At 38.8% G+C, this 17,698-nt stretch overlaps 1 protein-coding gene across 2 annotated transcripts in view; it reads left to right on the forward strand.

Moving 5' to 3' along the window:
* MEMO1 (mediator of cell motility 1) overlaps positions 1-17,698 on the forward strand; it is a 137,456-nt gene that overhangs the window by 12,967 nt on the left and 106,791 nt on the right. The gene's annotated exons all lie outside the window — the stretch shown is intronic.

Consider the following 17,698-nt stretch of genomic DNA (forward strand, 5'->3'; position numbering starts at 1 on the left):
GTGTTTTAGAAATGAGATACTTATTCTTCTGGCATGAGTATTTAGTTGCTAGTGATACTGTTTTGCCTCGGAGCTGAAAAAAAGAGTAAAATTTTTTGTTTTTCTGAGATCAGAGCAACATAAAAATTGAAAATACATTTGAATTATGGCTTAATATTGGTTTAGGATTATGTTGTTTAAATTAAATTATAAATTAAAAAATTTTGAATATATTTGTATGTTTTAAAAATTAAAGATATTCATTTGAGAAGTCTCATTCCTGTACCCTTCTGTGTATTCCATATTCCCCTTCCCTTATAGGTATTGCCTTTATCTGTTTCTTGAGTGCCTGGTGTTTCTTTATGCATATACAAGCACGTACGGACACGTCATCATTTTCTTCCTCTTTTCAGCAAATGGAAACTGAAGTGTAATAAATGCCAATATCTCATATTTTGTCTTATCCTTTGCCTTTTTGTACTAAACAAATTTAACAATTGAAGATCTTTTCATATTACAACAGAGTTATTATTCTACCTATCATACCTCCTTTTTTTCTCAGTGTTTATTCTGGTTCTTCAAAGGAAGATAGTTATGATGCATTCAGTAAGGTTATCCAGAGGTGAATAGCTAAATAAAGTATCATCAGATCCCCAGCAGTTGTTTTCAAATTTTTCAGTCTCAGAATTCTTTTATACTTTTCAAAATTACTGATAACCTCAAAGAACTTTTATGTGGATTATGTCTATTAATACCTATCAAATTAGAAACTAAAACTGAGAAACGTTAGAAGTATTTACTTTTAATTCATTTAAAATAGCAGTAATAAACCCATTCCATATTAATAACATAAGCAGCATTTAAAAAATTTTTTATTGGAGTATAGTTGATTTACAGTGTTGTGTTAGCTTCTGCTGTACAGCAAAGTGAATCAGTTATACATATACATATATCAGCTCTTCTTTTTAGATTCTTTCCCCAGATAGGTCATTACAGAGTATTGAGAAGAGTTCCCTGTGCTATACAGTAAGTCCTTATTAGTTATCTATTTTTATATATAGTAGTGTGTATATGTCAATCCCAATCTCCCAATTTATCCCTCCCCCCCCAAGTAGCATTTTTAATGAAAATAACTTTATTTTCCAAAACAGGGAATATATAAGAGATTCGCTTTTACAAAAATTATTTATTTATTTAGGCTGCATTGTGCAGCATGTGGGATCCTAGTTCCCTGACCAGGGATCGAACCCATGCCCCCTGCAATGGAAGGGTGGAGTCTTAACCACTGGACCGCCAGGGAAGTCCAGCTTTTTTTTTAAAATTGAATTATAGTTGATTTACAATATTATGCTAGTTTCAGGTGTAAGGAGATTGGCATTTATTAACATTTTTGCAAATATATCTAATATCTAGCTTAATAGAAAACAGCTGGATTCTCATATCTGTAGCTGTATTCACTGTCTTGTGTTATGTTATTTTACTTGAAGCATATGAGGAAATTCTGGTCTCATACGGATAATTAGAAAAGGGCAGAGTATTTTAATAGACCGTTCAGATAATTGTGAATATTCTTCTTTGATGCCATACGAAAATTCAAGTGGTAGTTTCTTACTTTTTAAACTTTTACTGACATATAGTTGACATACAGTAAGTTACACATTTTTAATATACCTGTGAAGCTATCAATGAAATCAAGATGGTGTACTCCTAAAGGCAGTTTCGGAAAGATTTAATTGCAATGTGGAATTTGAAATCATAGCAATGAAATGAAGTTTTCATACTCTGTTTTCATTAAGATCAGTTGGTCTGTCCTCCACTTTGAATGTGTCTATTATCCATGCAGGATTTCTTAACCCCATGCATTGATCATCTGGAAAATATTTGTTCCTTGGGTTATGCAGATCTTCCGAATGTTTACACATTTCATTATTTGTTGTCAAAGAATCACATTTGTTAATTTCACATTCTCATCAGAAAAGTCTTTTTGATGTAGGAAGCTTTTTTTTTTTATTTATTTACTTACTTATTTTTGGCAGTGTTGGGTCTTCATTTCTGTGCGAGGGCTTTCTCTGGTTGTGGCAAGCGGGGGCCACTCTTCATCGCGGTGCGCGAGCCTCTCACTATCGTGGCCTCTCTCGTTGCGGAGCACAGGCTCCAGATGCGCAGGCTCAGTAGTTGTGGCTCACGGGCCTAGGTGCTCCGCAGCATGTGGGATCTTCCTAGACCAGGGCTCGAACCCGTGTCCCCTGCATTAGCAGATTCTCAACCACTGCGCCACCAGGGAAGCCCAGATGTAGGAAGCTTTTAAGTCCGCACTGGTAGAGTTTGCAAAATTCGAATTTTCTCAAAGCTTGAATTTTGTAGTTAGCAATAGATATTGACAGTTGTTTTCCTTGATGTTATAGGCTCACAGTTGATTTTCTTTTTTTTTTAAATATTTGTTTATTTTCTTTATTTTTTTGGCTGCATCGGGTCTTACTTGCAGCACACAAGATCTTCGTTGAGGCACGTGGGATCTTTTTGTTGCACTGCACGGGTTCTTTGTTGCTGCACGTGGGTTTCTCTAGTTGTGTTGTGTGCACTACAGGGTGCCTGGGCTCTGTGGTTTTTGTGGCATGTGGCCTCAGTAGTTGTGGTACGAAGGCTTAGTTGCCCCGTGGCATGTGGGATCTTAGTTCCCCGACCAGGGATAGAACCTGCATCCCCTGCATTGGAAGGCGGATTCTTTATCACTGGACCTCTAGGGAAGTCCCTAGGCTCACTGTTGATTTTCAAGGAAATACTTGCTAAATACCCAAGATTAAGTAACCATCATTTCTCTATCAGTCGTTCTTTCAAGAAAAATGATGTTCTATAGAAAAGTGGCTAGTTCAGCTTGCAAATGCAGTCGTGTAAGTGCCTGAGACAACCATTATACTTCCCATTTCAACACACAGAATATTAAAAAGTGTGTACTCAAGGGTTGAGATTTTATTAAATGTGTTAAATTTATAGCTACAGCTACATCAAAGACATTCTTGAATGAAACTGGGTTTTTTTTTTTCTTTTTTAAAGAGTGTGGTGAGTGTAGTGGCAAAGAATGTAATGACTACTAGTATAGTGTGCTGCTACTGCTAAGATACCAGCGTTTTTACCTACCATTACTTTTGAGCCATCAGTAAATGCTAATGAGTGAAATGCAATGAGTGCCAATACAGTGGAAGAAGCAAATAATGTTTTTAGTATTTTGAAAATGATTTTGACCTGATGGACCTTCTGAAAGGGTCTTGGGGATCCCAGGGATCTGCACGTTACTTTGAGAACCTCTGGTTTGTAGAAATTCTTACTTCTTCCTTGGCAATTATAATTAACAACCCCCCCCCCCCCCCCCCCCCCACCGCCCCCTGCCAAGAACTCTTTATTGTAGTGGTTATCAATGTAAATGTCTCTCTTCTCACACACACACACACACACACACACACAGAGCCCAGTACACCCTATGCCGTATTACATACTCCTTCTACTAATTACAGTGGCTTGAGGAAAATGGGGAGATATAATTTGTAAGTCATAAGTGGTTTTGATAAGCTTCCTCCCTCACCTCTGTTTCTCAAAAGCGTGGTGAGGGACTGTCATAAACCTTTTGAATTAGATTTGCTGATAAGTGGGACCCAGGTGTCTTCATTTTTACCACACTGTTTTGAGTCTTTAGGAAGAAAACTGGGCTGCTCAAAGTAGAAGATGACATCACATTATCAGTTTTGATTTTACTGTTCAGAGTGGAAGGTGACATCACCACTATCATTTTTGTATTTCTAGCACTGAGAGAAGTGTCTGACACAGAGCAGGAGCTCACTAAATGCTTTGAGTGATTGAGTGACCAATCTGACTAGATTATTATTTTATTATGGTATTTGTCTGACTCCAACTTGCCAAATATATGATGACAAAGTTAGCCTTAAATTATGTATTTCATTATATTTTGTAGTGTGCTTACTTTACAAGTATATTTTTACATTAATTTATTTAAAAAAAAATTTTATTTGTTCATTTTTGGCTGCGTTGGGTCTTCGTTGCTGTGCACGGGCTTTCTCTGGTTGTTGCGAGTAGGGGCTGCTCTTTGTTGTGGTGCGCGGGCTTCTCACTGCGGTGCGCGGGCTTCTCATTGCGGTGGCTTCTCTTGTTGTGGAGCATGGGCTCTAGGCACTCCGGCTTCAGTAGTTGCAGCACACGGGCTCAGTAGTTGTGGCTCGCAGCCTCTAGAGCACAGGCTCAGTAGTTGTGGTGCATGGGCTTAGTTGCTCTGTGGCATGTGGGATCTTCCTGGACCAGGGCTCGAACACGTGTCCCCTGCATTGGCAGGTGGATTCTTAACCACTGCGCCACCAGAGAAGCCCTACAAGTATATTTTAGAACTTAAAAATATTTAAGTCAGATAATGTGGCTGTACTGCTTAATGATTGCTGCTTCAGTGGTTTCCTCTTGTGTGTTATGCTTCTGATTTTAGATAACCTAACGTGATTTGGCTTATGCCTGCCTATCCTACCTCATCTTTTGTCAGTCTTTCCCTTTTCACTATATTTTAGGATTCATGAAACTGGTCATTCCTTTTTCCTCCTGGTTCCTTTAATATGTTAAGCTCCTTACCTTAGGACCATTGTACTTGCTGTTCTTTCTTCCCAGAAGTCTCTTGCCCCAGCTCTTTTCTTGCCTCTTTCTTCTTATTCTTCAGGTCTCAATTCAGGTGTCACATGCTTTTGAGGTGCTTTTCCTGTCTTTGTTTTTACTCCCTTTATGGCACATAAAATGCCAATGAAATAGTCTATTTCTTTCATAGCATTTATCACAATTTGAAGTTACTTAGTTTACTTATTTACTGTCTGCCTCCCTCCTCTGGAATGTATGCTCCATGAGAACATAGATCTGCCTGTCTTGTTTATTGTTGTCTCCACAGTACCAGAAACGGTCTTGGCATGTAATAGGCATTTTATAAGATTTATTGAATAAACAGATGAATGAATGAATGAAAAGAATGTATGGAAGAAAATTATTTGATCACTCAACAAATAACTTTAACTTAATGAATAAAGGTAATGGTTATATTTATTAATAATTAAGGACTTTACATGAATAACTTTGTTCTACTAGTTATTAAGTATCACAGATTATGGTTTCTGGTTTATAAAATTGCCTGTGGAATAGACATTTCTCTTTATAAATAAGTGTGATTTAAACAGTTGTTAAAACTAATATAAGAGAGAGCAACAGTAATTTCTGATGTAAAATAAGTATGTAAATAAAATAAAGCCATTGCTATTTATAACCAAGAAGTCATTTTGGCTTAAGTATATTAGGTAAATTACTGCTTTCAGCATTATAGCTTTTATTTTAGGGAGGTGGAAATATAAAAGTACATGGCATATCTTTTTCCCCCCAGCTTTATTGAGATATAATATTTAAAAAATATTTTTTTACTTATGCTGCACCGGGTCTTAGTTGTGGCACTTGGGATCTTTGTTGTGGCATGTGGGATCTTTTATTTGCGACATGAGGGCTTAGTTGCGGCATGCGAACTCTTAGTCGTGGCATGCATGCGAGATCTAGTTCCTCGACCAGGGATCGAACCCAGGCCCCCTGCATTGGCAGCGCAGAGTCTTACCCACTGGACCACCAGGGCAGTCCCTTGAGGTATAATTGACATATAACATCGTGTAAGGTTAAGGTGTACAGCGTGATGATTTGATGCCCTTACATATTGCGAAACGATTACTGCAGAAGGGTAACACTTCCATCATCTCACATAATTACCATGTCGTATTTTTGGTGAGAACATTTAAGATCTACTCTTTCAGCAATTTTCAAGTATACAATATAGTATTGTTAACTATAGCTGTGCATTAGATCTCTGGAACTTATTTATCTTATAACTGGAAGTTTTTATCCTTTCACTGACCTCTTCCAAATTTCCCCCACCCGCTAGCCCCTGTCAACCACTATTATACTTTCTGTTTCTATGAGTTTCATTCTTTTAGATTCCACATGTAAGTGAGATCATACAGTGTCTGTTTCATTGTCTGACTTATTCACTTAGCACAGTGATCTCAGGCCCATTCACATTGTTGGAAATGGCAGGATTTTTTCTTTCTCATGCTGAATAATATTGCATTGTATATATACATACTACATTTTCTTTATTTGTTCATCCGTCAGTGGACACTTAGGTTGTTTCCATGTCTTGCCTGTTGTAAATAATGGTACATGGGGCCTCTCTGGTAGAATCCTGCACAGCTAGGGAAGCTGGGTGCTCACTTACATCCTTTCATTTTCCCTCATGGGACAAATCACAGGCTGAGAAGGTTTCTTTTGGCACTGAGCTGCGTTGCCTTAGGGTATAAGTGACATGGATGAAGTCAAACTGTTTCTCTTACTGTCTCTAGTATGTCCAAACTCATATTTTTTTGCTCCAGTGGTATGCTGGAACTTCTCCACTGAACTCCTAGACTGCTACAAAATCTCTCTCATTGTGGGTGATTGTCTAAGACAGTGTTCTCCAGGGGCTCCTGTGCCACACTGGAGAGAGGCTGGAGCCACTTAATGGGTCACTGATGGTTCCACAGCCAGGACTGAGGTCTGTATGCCTATTACTTGACCCATGTATGGGTAGACTCCTCCTGGGTCCCTTGGCATATTGTGCAGGATCCCACAGCTCCTACAAAGGAACTTTTGTTGATGCATGCATGCCAAATCGTTGCTGAGTGGGGATACACGCAAGGGACTTCTTATTCGGCCATCTTACTGATGTCACTCCTCTTCTGTTTTTTTTTTTTTTTAAATTAATTAATTAATTAATTTTTGGCTGCGTTGGGTCTTTGTTGCTGCGTGCAGGCTTTCTTTAGTTGCAGTGAGCGGGGGCTACTCTTCGTTGCGGTGCGTGGGCTTCTCATTGCGGTGCCTTCTCTTGTGGCGGAGCACGGGCTCTAGGCGCATGGGCTTCGGTAGTTGTGGCATGCGGGCTCAGTAGTTGTGGCTCACGGGCTCCAGAGTGCAAGCTCAGTAGTTGTGGCACACGGGCTTAGTTGCTCCGTGGCATATGGCATCTCCCCAGACCAGGGCTCGAACCCATGTCCCCTGCATTGGCAGGCGGATTCTTAACCACTGCACCAACAGGGAAGTCCCATCTCCTGTTTTCTTAAACAACCAGTGACACTTAGGGTTTAGTTAGGAGCCTGGTGATATTTGTCTCTACTCTCAATGTGTTTACTGCTGTCCCCAGTTTCTGTGCTATTTGTGTTGGTTTGTTATTATTATTAATAACCTTTTAACTTTGGAATAATTTTAGATTTTCTGCAAAATTGTAAAGGTAATACAGAGTTTCTGTATATCTCTCGCCCAGCTTCCCCTAATAGTAACATCTTAAATTACCATGATAGGACTTCCCTGGTGGCGCAGTGGTTGAGAGTCCGCCTTCCAATGCATGGGACATGGGTTCAATACCTGGTTGGGGAACTAGATCCCACATGCATGCTGCAACTAAGAGTTCACATGCCACAACTAAGGAGCCCGCCAGCTGCAACTAAGGAGCCAGTGAGCCACAACTAAGAAGCACACATGCAGCAACTAAGGAGCACATGTGCTGCAACTAAGGAGCCTGCCTGCCACAACAAAGACCTGGTACAACCAGAAAAAAAAAATTAAAAAAAAAGAAAAATAATTACCATGATACATTTGTTAAAACTAAGAACAGAAATTGGTTGATACTATTAACTGAACTCTAGACTTCAGTTTCACCAGTTTTTACCCAAATATCCTTCTTTTTTTTTTTTGCGGTACGTGGGCCTCTCACTGTTGTGGTCTCTCCCGTTGCAGAGCACAGGCTCCGGACACGCAGGCTCAGTGGCCATGGCTCACGGGCCCAGCCGCTCCGTGGCATGTGGGATCTTCCCGGACCGGGGCATGAACCTGTGTCCCCTGCATCGGCAGGCGGACTCTCAACCACTGCGCCACCAGGGAAGCCCTCTCATTGTAGTTTTGATTTGCATTTCTCTAATGATTAGTGATGTTGAGCATCCTTTCATGTGTTTGTTGGCAATCTGTATATTTTCTTTGGAGAAATGTCTATTTAGGTCTTCTGCCCATTTTTGGATTCGGTTGTTTGTTTTTTTGATTTTTTTTTTTTTAACATCTTTATTGGGGTATAATTGCTTTACAATGGTGTGTTAGTTTCTGCTTTATAACGGAGTGAGTCAGTTATACATATATATATGTTCCCATATCTCTTCCCTCTTTGTCTCCCTCCCTCCCACCCTCCTTATCCCACCCCTCTGTTTTTTTGATATTGAACTGCATGAGCTACTTGTAAATTTTGGAGATTAATCCTTTGTCTGTTGTTTCATTTGCAAATATTTTCTCCCATTCTGAGGGTTGTCTTTTCGTCTTGTTTATGGTTCCTTGCTGTGCAAAGGCTTTGAAGTTTCATTAGGTCCCATTTGTTTATTTTTGTTTTTATCTCCATTTCTCTAGGAGGTGGGTCAAAAAGGATCTTGCTGTGATTTATGTCATAGAGTGTTCTGCCTATGTTTTCCTCTAAGGGTTTTATAGTGTCTGGCCTTACATTGAGGTCTTTCATCCATTTTGAATTTTTTTGTGTGTATGGTGTTAGGGAGTGTTCCAATTTCATTCTTTTACATGTAGCTGTCCAGTGTTCCCAGCACCACTTATTGAAGAGGCTGTCTTTTCTCCATTGTGTATTCCTGCCTCCTATATAAAAAATAAGGTGACCATGTGTGCGTGGGCTTATCTCTGGGTTTTCTATCCTGTTCCATTGATCTATATATTTTTTTCGTGCCAGTACCATGCTGTCTTGATTACTGTAGCTTTGTAGTATAGTCTGAAGTCCAGTAGCCTGATTCCTCCAGCTCCATTTTTCTTTCTCTAGATTGCTTTGACTATTTGGGGTCTTTTGTGTTTCCATACAAATTGTGAAATTTTTTATCCTAGTTCTGTGAAAAATGCCACTGATAGTTTGATAGGGATTGCATTGAATCTGTAGATTACTTTGGGTAGTATAGTCGTTTTCACAATGTTGATTCTTCCAGTCTAAGATCATGGTATATCTCTCCATCTGTTTGTATTATCTTTAATTTCTTTCATCAGTGTCTTATAATTTTCTGCATACAGGTCTTTTGTCCCCTTAGGTAGGTTTATTCCTAGGTATTTTATTCTTTTTGTTGCAGTGGTAAGTGGGAGTGTTTCCTTAATTTCTCTTGCAAATTTTTCATCATTATCTCCACTGTAAACTTACTATCTTCCCCTTTTCATGTTTTGTTCTTTGGATGTGAGTCACTGAAGTCTAGCCCACACTTTTGGAGGGGTGTGTATCTACATATAATACTTTGGGCTCTTCTCTAAGGAAGATTTGTTCCATTTTCCCATTTATTCATTCAGTCATTTGTATTAGTATGGACACATATATATTTACTTCATACTTTGGAGGGTAATCCTGCCCCACACTAGTTTTTTGGTTGCTCACATATTTCCACCTTTGGTCATTGGGAGCACATTCAGGTTGGCTCCTGCATTCCCTTTACATGCCCCATGCTTTTGCTTTTTGATCACTTCCTTTCTTTCTCCAAGATACTCCTCGCTTATGTTGTATTTTCACTGCACTAGTCATAGAATGTGACATTTCTACAAGGATTCTTGCTTTCTTTTATGGTAATTGTATTTAGGAGCTAAGACCTGGGCACTGGGATGTATTTACTGCTACTGGGTGTTATTGTTTCTAGGTTCTGTTTTTGGATAAAACTAGGAAATACATTTATTTTTACTCATGTACCTATATCTCTACTTTTATATCTATCCATCTCTTTCTTTATTAAGCGAAGCATGAGTTCACACTAATTTCTCCAACTGTAATTCATCATTTTTACTCTTTTCCCCTTGCTTATCTGTAACTTCCCTCTTCAGTAGTGAGAAACCTGGCTCCTAACCACCATCCACCATCCGTGTACTCATTTGCTCAACCCCAGTTTATATATATATATAAAGCAGGCTTAGAATTGTTTACCCATATCTCTGTGTGAAACACATTTACCAACTAAAGTGTGTATGTACAGTTCCTTTTGTCTTTAGGCTTACAATTTCTAATGAAAACATCATTTTCCAAAGTTAAGTGGTTTTGGAAAGTTACTACATTTTACAGCTGCTTTTCCCCTTACCCCCTTGGGTGAGGTGGTGTCATAAATTATAAATAAATACAGTTAGATTTATTTGTCACCATTTCTGTTCCATCTTGGAATATCCTGGCATGCTGGTACATTTCTTTTGTTTGTTTGTTTAATTTGCATACATTTAAGTTCATTCTTTATGATTTCAGCTCTCTGGGTTTGGCAGATGCATAAAATCTGTTTATTTAGCAAAATCTGTTTGTGTGTATGTCTCATTTCTTGTAGATGTTGTCAGGCCAATTTGTAGCAGTCAGTCTCTTTTTCCCTTCTAAGTTGCTTCTCATCTATCGGGTGTTTGGTATTAGCATACATTTATTAGAATTGAGTGAAATAAGTCTTGAATTCTAGGGAACTTTCCTGGGGATAAAGTGCATGAATTTCATATGTAGACATAGATACCGGTTTTGTCAATGAAATGCTTTTGTCTTTGGTCCTCGTTTGTGCTATCAGTTGGTAAAAATATTTGAAGTTTGAGTACAAGATTCATAGATATCACAGTGATTTGGAAAATTAGACAAAATGTGGTAAGGAAAAACATCTATCTATCTGATGATTATTCTTAACATCTGGATTATTTGGTCTTCACAGGAAAAGTGGGATACTGCGTTGTTTAGGTTATAAGCCAGAGATATAGTTTTCGATTACCTTAAATGATGGAGATTTATTATGGGAAAGTAAAGGACACAGAAATCTCAACTGTTGCATGGCAAGGTATAAGTAAGACCGAGAGTGGCTGAGGGAATGAGCAGTCATTTAGGAAACCAGGGAGCTCTCGGTTATTTTGTTGCCCTCTTAGCAACAAGTGTCCTTGGCTCAGTCCCTGCTACAGAGGTTCTCAACCAGAGGTTGTATATAAGAATTGTCTATGCTGCCCTATACCACATCTGTTGAGTCAGAGTCTTCTAGGAATGAGGATTCTGGCTTTGTTTATTATTATTATTTTTTTTAAAAAAAGCTTTACAGGTGATTCTGATGAATACTTTTGCTGTAGTGCTTTGCTGTTAGGTAAGTCAGGGTCTGTTTCTTCTGAATTAATGCTATCTGACTTATTTGTTTTATTTATTTATATTTTTTGGCTGTGCCACGCGGCTTGCGGGATCTCAGTTTCCTGACCAGGGATTGAACCTGGGCCATGGCAGTGAAAGCCTAGAATTCCACTAGGCCACCAGGGAACTCTCTCTGATTAATTTAAACCATGAGGACATTGGGGTGCATGTATCTTTTCAAATTAGAGTTTTTGTCTTTTCCAGGTATATGTGCAGGAGTGGGTTGCTGTATTGTATGGTAGATCAATTTTTAATTTTAAGTAACTTCCATACAGTTTTCCGTAGTGGCTGCACCAATTTACACTCCCACCAACAGTGTAGGAGGGTTCCCTTTTCTTCACACCCTCTCTAGCATTTATTATTTGTAGACGTCTGTGGCCTCTCCCGTTGCGCAGCACAGGCTCCAGACATGCAGGCTCAGCGGCCATGGCTCACAGGCCCAGCTGCTCCGCAGCATGTGGGATCCTCGCGGACCAGGGCATGAACCCGTGTCCCCTGCATCGGCAGGTGGACTCTCAACCACTGCGCCACCAGGGAAGCCCTATTTGTAGACTTTTTGATGATAGCCATTCTGACTGGTGTGAGGTGATACCTTATTGTGGTTCTGATTTGCATTTCTCTAAATAGCGGTATGAGCATCTTTTCATGTGCCTGTTGGCCATCTGTATGTCTGCTTTGGAGAAATGTCTACTTAGGTCTTCTGCCCATTTCTTGATTGGGTTGTTTGTTTTTTTTGATATTGAGTTGTATGAGCTCTTTGTATATTTTGGAAATTAAGCCCTTCTTGGGCCCTTCGTTTGCAAATACTTTTTCTCATTTCATAGGTTGTCTTGATGTTTTGTTGATGGTTTCCTTTGCAGTGCAAAAGCTTTTAAGTTTGATTAGGTCCCATTTGTTTAGTTTTGCTTTTATTTCTTTTGCCTTGAGAGACTGATCTAATAAAATATTGCTGCGATTTATGACCAAGAATGTTTTGCCTCCGAGTTTTATGGTGTTAACTATAATTCGAAAAGATACATGCACCCCAATGTTTATAGCAGCACTAGTTACAGTAGCTAAGACATGGAAACAACTCAAATGCCCGTGTGTGTGTGTGTGTGTGTGTGTGTATGTGTGTGTGTGTAAAATGGAATATATTACTCAGCCATAAAAAAGAATGAAGTATTGCAGTTTGCAGCAACGTGGATGGACCTAGAGAATGTTATTCTAAGTGAAGTCAGACGTAGAAAGACAAATTTATATGATGTCATTTATATGTGGAACTTAAAAAGTAATACAAATGAATCTATATACAAAAAGCAGGCAGACTCACAGACATAAAAAACAAACTTATCATTACCAAAGGAGAAGTGGGGGAAGGGATAAATTAGGAGTATGGGATTAACAGATACAAACTACTATACATAAAGTAGACAAGCAACAAGGATTTACTGTAAAATACAGGGAACAATATTCAATATCTTATAGTAACCTATAATGGAAAATAATCTGAAAAAAAGTATAACTGAATCACTTTGCTGCATACCTGAAACTAACACAATATTTTAAATCATCTATACTTCAATGCTAAATAAATAAACAAACAAACAAACTATAAGAAGTAGAAGCCAAGGAACTGACTGTTTAGTTACCTGGTCTCCATCTCTGCTTTGTGTAGAATTCTTTGACCCCTGAGGCTACTTTCTCAGCTGTTGGCCAGCCTATAAATGGGCTCTTCTTGGGTTTAGACCCCCATTCCTGTTCTAGTCAGCTCTGACCAGATTGGAAGGGTTATTTAATATTATGCCTTATATAACCGTACTTGGTACTACTTGTCTCTGCATTTGACTGTGGTGAAGAGGTAGTACAGAAGTGAGTAGGGGAGGGGGCTTCCCTGGTGGCACAGTGGTTGGGAGTCCGCCTGCCGATGCAGGGGACACGGGTTCGTGCCCCGGTCCGGGAGGATCCCACGTGCTGTGGAGTGGCTGGGCCCGTGAGCCATGGCTGTTGAGCCTGCGCGTCCGGAGCCTGTGCTCCGCAATGGGAGAGGCCACGACAGTGAGAGGCCCACGTACTGCAAAAAAAAAAAAAAAAGAAGTGAGTAGGGGAGAAATAACTATGGATGGGGATTAGAAGAGACCTTTCTGTAGAGGTAGAAGTAAGTTGAAGTGCAGAATGCTGTGAAGTTCTTGGGGAGAGAGATTTCTAGTTAGAATACATGGCTGAAAATATAGTAGAGAACCTTGGAGAAGGAGGCTAGGGTTACATCATATAGACTCTTGGAGGGCTGGTAAAATGGTTTGGGTTTTATTCTAATTATAGTGGGAATACATGTGAAGTGGCAGAGAGAACTCAAAAAATTTTGACCAAAAATTAAAATGTTTGTAATAAACATTGAATGAAGAGCCATGATTTAAATTTATTTATTTGTTTTTGGCTGCATTGGGTCTTTGTTGCTGCATGCGGGCTTTCTCTAGTTGTGGGGAGCGGAGTTCAGTAGTTGTGGCTTGCAGGCTTTCGAGCGCAGGCTCAGTAGTTGTGGCGCACGGGCTTAGTTGCTCAGCAGCATGTGGGATCTTCCCGGACCAGGGCTCGAACCCATGTCCCCTGCACTGGCAGGCGGACTCCCAACCACTGTGCCACCAGGGAAGTCCCTCCCAGCATTTTTCCTTCTTCAGAACTCTTTAATCCCTCATTAGGCATTGTGTGTATCCTCCTTGTTTTGTTTAGCTGTTTTCCCAACTAGATAAGCCTCTAGATGCAAGTGGCTGTCACCGATACCTGTTTGTAGTGTCTTATACACACAGGGAGCTCAATAATTGCTTGCTAGTAAAAAACAGGATAAAAAGCTATATATGGCAATATGAGTAATGTTTTTTTAATAAATGTTTACATTTTATCCTTTCTCATTATAAATCTTAAGTTTACAGTCTGAAAATTTATATTCTTGTGGAAGATTTTGGTGTTTGATTTCATCCGGAAATGAAAGGTTGGAACTCTGAAAGGAAAAAAAGATGTATTTTGTGTTGGTTTGTATAAATAGCAAAAATATGATCATAGGAATTAATATTGTGAGTATTTAGAAATGGGTATTTGATATATTTAATTATTTATACTTCAAAACGGTTTCTCGAATACCTTATATTAATTTTAAATATATAGCCTTTATAGGTTTGACTTATACTTTCTAAATTTTCAGTGTACATGAGGAAAGCTTTGACTTCAGCTTGTTTGCACTGTTAATGTTTTTTCTACTTTGAACTCGTATAAAATTTTTAAAGCAAATTGAGAATTTGCTTCCTCAGTTGCCACTTTATCATTCTCCTATTTAGTGTTTAGTTGAGGGAGCGCTAATCTTAGGAGAAATAGTTATTAAAAGTAATTGGAATTATCTATATTAAGAGTCTACATGGAGAGAGTTACCTGGTGGTCCAGTGGTTATTGGTTGGGACTCGGTGCTTTCACTGCTGTGGCCCCAGGTTCAGTCCCTGGTTGGGGAGCTAAGATGCTGTGTGGTGCGGCCAAAAAAAAAAAAAGAAAAGAACAAAAGAAAAAGAGAAAGGAAAAAAAGAGTCCAGATGGTAGTTAAACTTAACCTTGTTCTCAATTTATGGGCCACTTAAAGAGAAAGTGGTTTGCATGCACAATTCAACTTTTTGGACGTTGTGGGTTCTTTTTAAAAATTGTCTCTTCATAATTTTAGTATGTGAGTATATATGTTTAGTAATTTTTAGAAATGTGACCACTAATGCTAGGTCATTATAATGTATTTGTTTGACATTATTTTCAGCATCTTTAATTTCTGTTACATTTAAATGTGTTTTGGAGTATAGACTCATTTCTCAGCTCATCATTGCATTGTACTTGCTTCCTTTCCTTTTCTTTCAGTCTCTCTAGAGACAGTTTGTTTCTAGAGACAGTTTGTTTCTAGGCAAAACCGCTTTGTTTTTTAGTACTCAGCCCACATAGGGGGTGGGGAAGAAATGGAACTAGGGCACTATTGCCTTTTTCTAGATAACCAGTAAAGGATGTGTAAGCTAAGGGTTCTTTAAATCTAGGTGGCATCTCCTGTATGTCTGTGTGGTAGGGCATGGGTTTAGGTGTTTCGGCTTTCCCTGAACTGGCCCGATAAAACCCTATTGTATTTGCATTAACTGCTGACTCCTCTCTCTGTCACACAGATCTGGACACGAGAATTTTCCTCAAAACACCAGCTTTGTCTGGTTAAAGGAGCGTTGTCCCAGGGGAATGCATAATTTAGGAGTCATTATACTTGCCAAATGTGATGGTGTTTATTTTTTTACATTAGTTTTACTTTCCTACTGCAGACTGTTTAAATGGGAGAAACCTTATGTTTTTATGGTGTTCCTATTCTGGCTTAAGAAAAATCAACTTACCCCTTGGTACTTTTATGATTTCACTACCTATTTCTATTACTCATGACCATTGTTTTATTTTTCTCTGTGGCATGTGGTTATAAACACAAGATTGAGTTGATTTAGATTTTGGTATTCTGTATCTGTCCATAGATTTTTTTTAATAAGTTTGCTGGTGTTTTGTAGTTTGAAATGCTGGATTTCTAGAGATGTTAAAGCCATGAGAAAACAAATGTGTATGCATGTGCATGTGTTTTAACTTTTACTTAGAAGCCAATCTGAGTCATTAGAAAAGTGCATAACACTTTTAATATCCATTACACAAATTATCTTGTTAGGTACATGTCATGTTTTTTATTAACAATCATGTTTTGAATATGAAAACTGAAAGTATGGTTTTCTAACCAATATTGTGTTAATTGAAATTAATTTTCACATATTTAAATTGTTAACTGCAAATGATGTGGTACACTGACCTTGCTTCTTTGTTGAGTGTCAGGTAAAAACTTGGTGAGTAGGGGCTTTCCAGTGGTTAAGACTTCACGCTTCCACTCTCGGGGCCATGGGTTCAATCCCTGGTCAGGGAATGAAGATCCTGCGTGACTTGCGGTACGGCAGACAAACAAAAAACAACGAAGTGAGTAAATAAATTGCCCTATTTTAGTATTACGGAGCAAGTCAGTATATTTTATGGCTGTCCATGATATTAAGCAGGTACAAAAGATTGGAGGTAGAGGGAGAGAATAATTGGCACTTTCTGATTTACTGACTTTTCATTTTTATCATACTATGAATGAAGATTTGTCTAAATTGTCTTTGTTTTATTGAGGTAAAGTTCAGATAATATAAAATTAACCATTTTAAACTGTATATTTCATTGGCATTTAATGCATTCATGATGTTGTGCAACTATCACATATATCGAGTTCCAGAACATCCTCATAATCCCAAAAGAAAACGCCATACATATTAAGCAATTACTCCCATTCCTGCCTACCTTCAGTCACTGTCAGCCACCAATCTGCTTTCTGTCTCTATCTCTTTGGGGTATTTCATATAAATTGAACCATTACAATTTGTGACCTTTTGTGTCTGGTGTTTTCATGGTTCATCCACTCTATAGCATGTATTGGTACGTGATTCTTTTTTATGGTGAAATAATATTCTATTGTATGTATATCACACCTTGCTTATCCATTCATTCATTGATAGACATTTGAATTGTTTCCATCTTTTGGCATTTGTGAATAGTGCTGCTATGACCATTTATGCACAGCTATTTGTTTGAATACCTGTTTACAGTGCTTTTGGGTTTTTACCTAGGAGTGGAATTGCTGGGTCATATGGTAGATCTATGTTTAATTTCTTTAGGAAATGGCAAAATGCTTTCCACAGTGGCTGCACCATTTTACAGCCCCAACAACATATGAAGATTCTAGTTTCTCCACATCTTCTTTGATCACTTGTTATTTTCTTCTTTTTATTTTTTTATTTTATTCATTTTTTAAAATAAATTTATTTAATTTTGGCAGCCTTGGGTCTTCGTTGCTGCGCGCGGGCTTTCTCTAGTTGCAGTGATGGGGCGCTACTCTTCCTTGTGGCGTGCAGGCTTCTCATTGCAGTGGCTTCTCTTGTTGCGGAGCACGGGCTCTACGTGCATGGGCTTCAGTAGTTGTGGCTTGTGGGCTCTAGAGCGCAGGCTCAGTAGTTGTGGCTCATGGGCTCTAGAGCGCAGGCTCAGTAGTTGTGGTGCACGGGCTTAATTGCTCTGCGGCATGTGAGATCTTCCCTGACTAGGGCTCCAACCCGTGTCCCCTGCATTGGCAGGCGGATTCTTAACCACTGCGCCACCAGGGAAGTCCCCTTTTAATTTTTTTTTTTTTTTTAACATCTTTATTGGGGTATAATTGCTTTACAATGGTGTGTTAGTTTCTGCTTTATAACAGAGTGAGTCAGTTATACATATATATATGTTCCCATCCAAAGACTGTTTTGACTTTGCCTCTAATTCTCTTGGTGATCTTGGTAGACTGATTTACATTTCTTGGCCTCAGCTTTGATATTATTTCCAAAATTAACAGTCTATGATTATAATTATGTTTTTCTGAATTAC

The sequence above is a fragment of the Lipotes vexillifer genome, unplaced genomic scaffold (genome assembly GCF_000442215.2).
Source record: "Lipotes vexillifer unplaced genomic scaffold, Lipotes_vexillifer_v1.1 scaffold776, whole genome shotgun sequence".
NCBI lineage: Eukaryota > Metazoa > Chordata > Mammalia > Artiodactyla > Lipotidae > Lipotes > Lipotes vexillifer.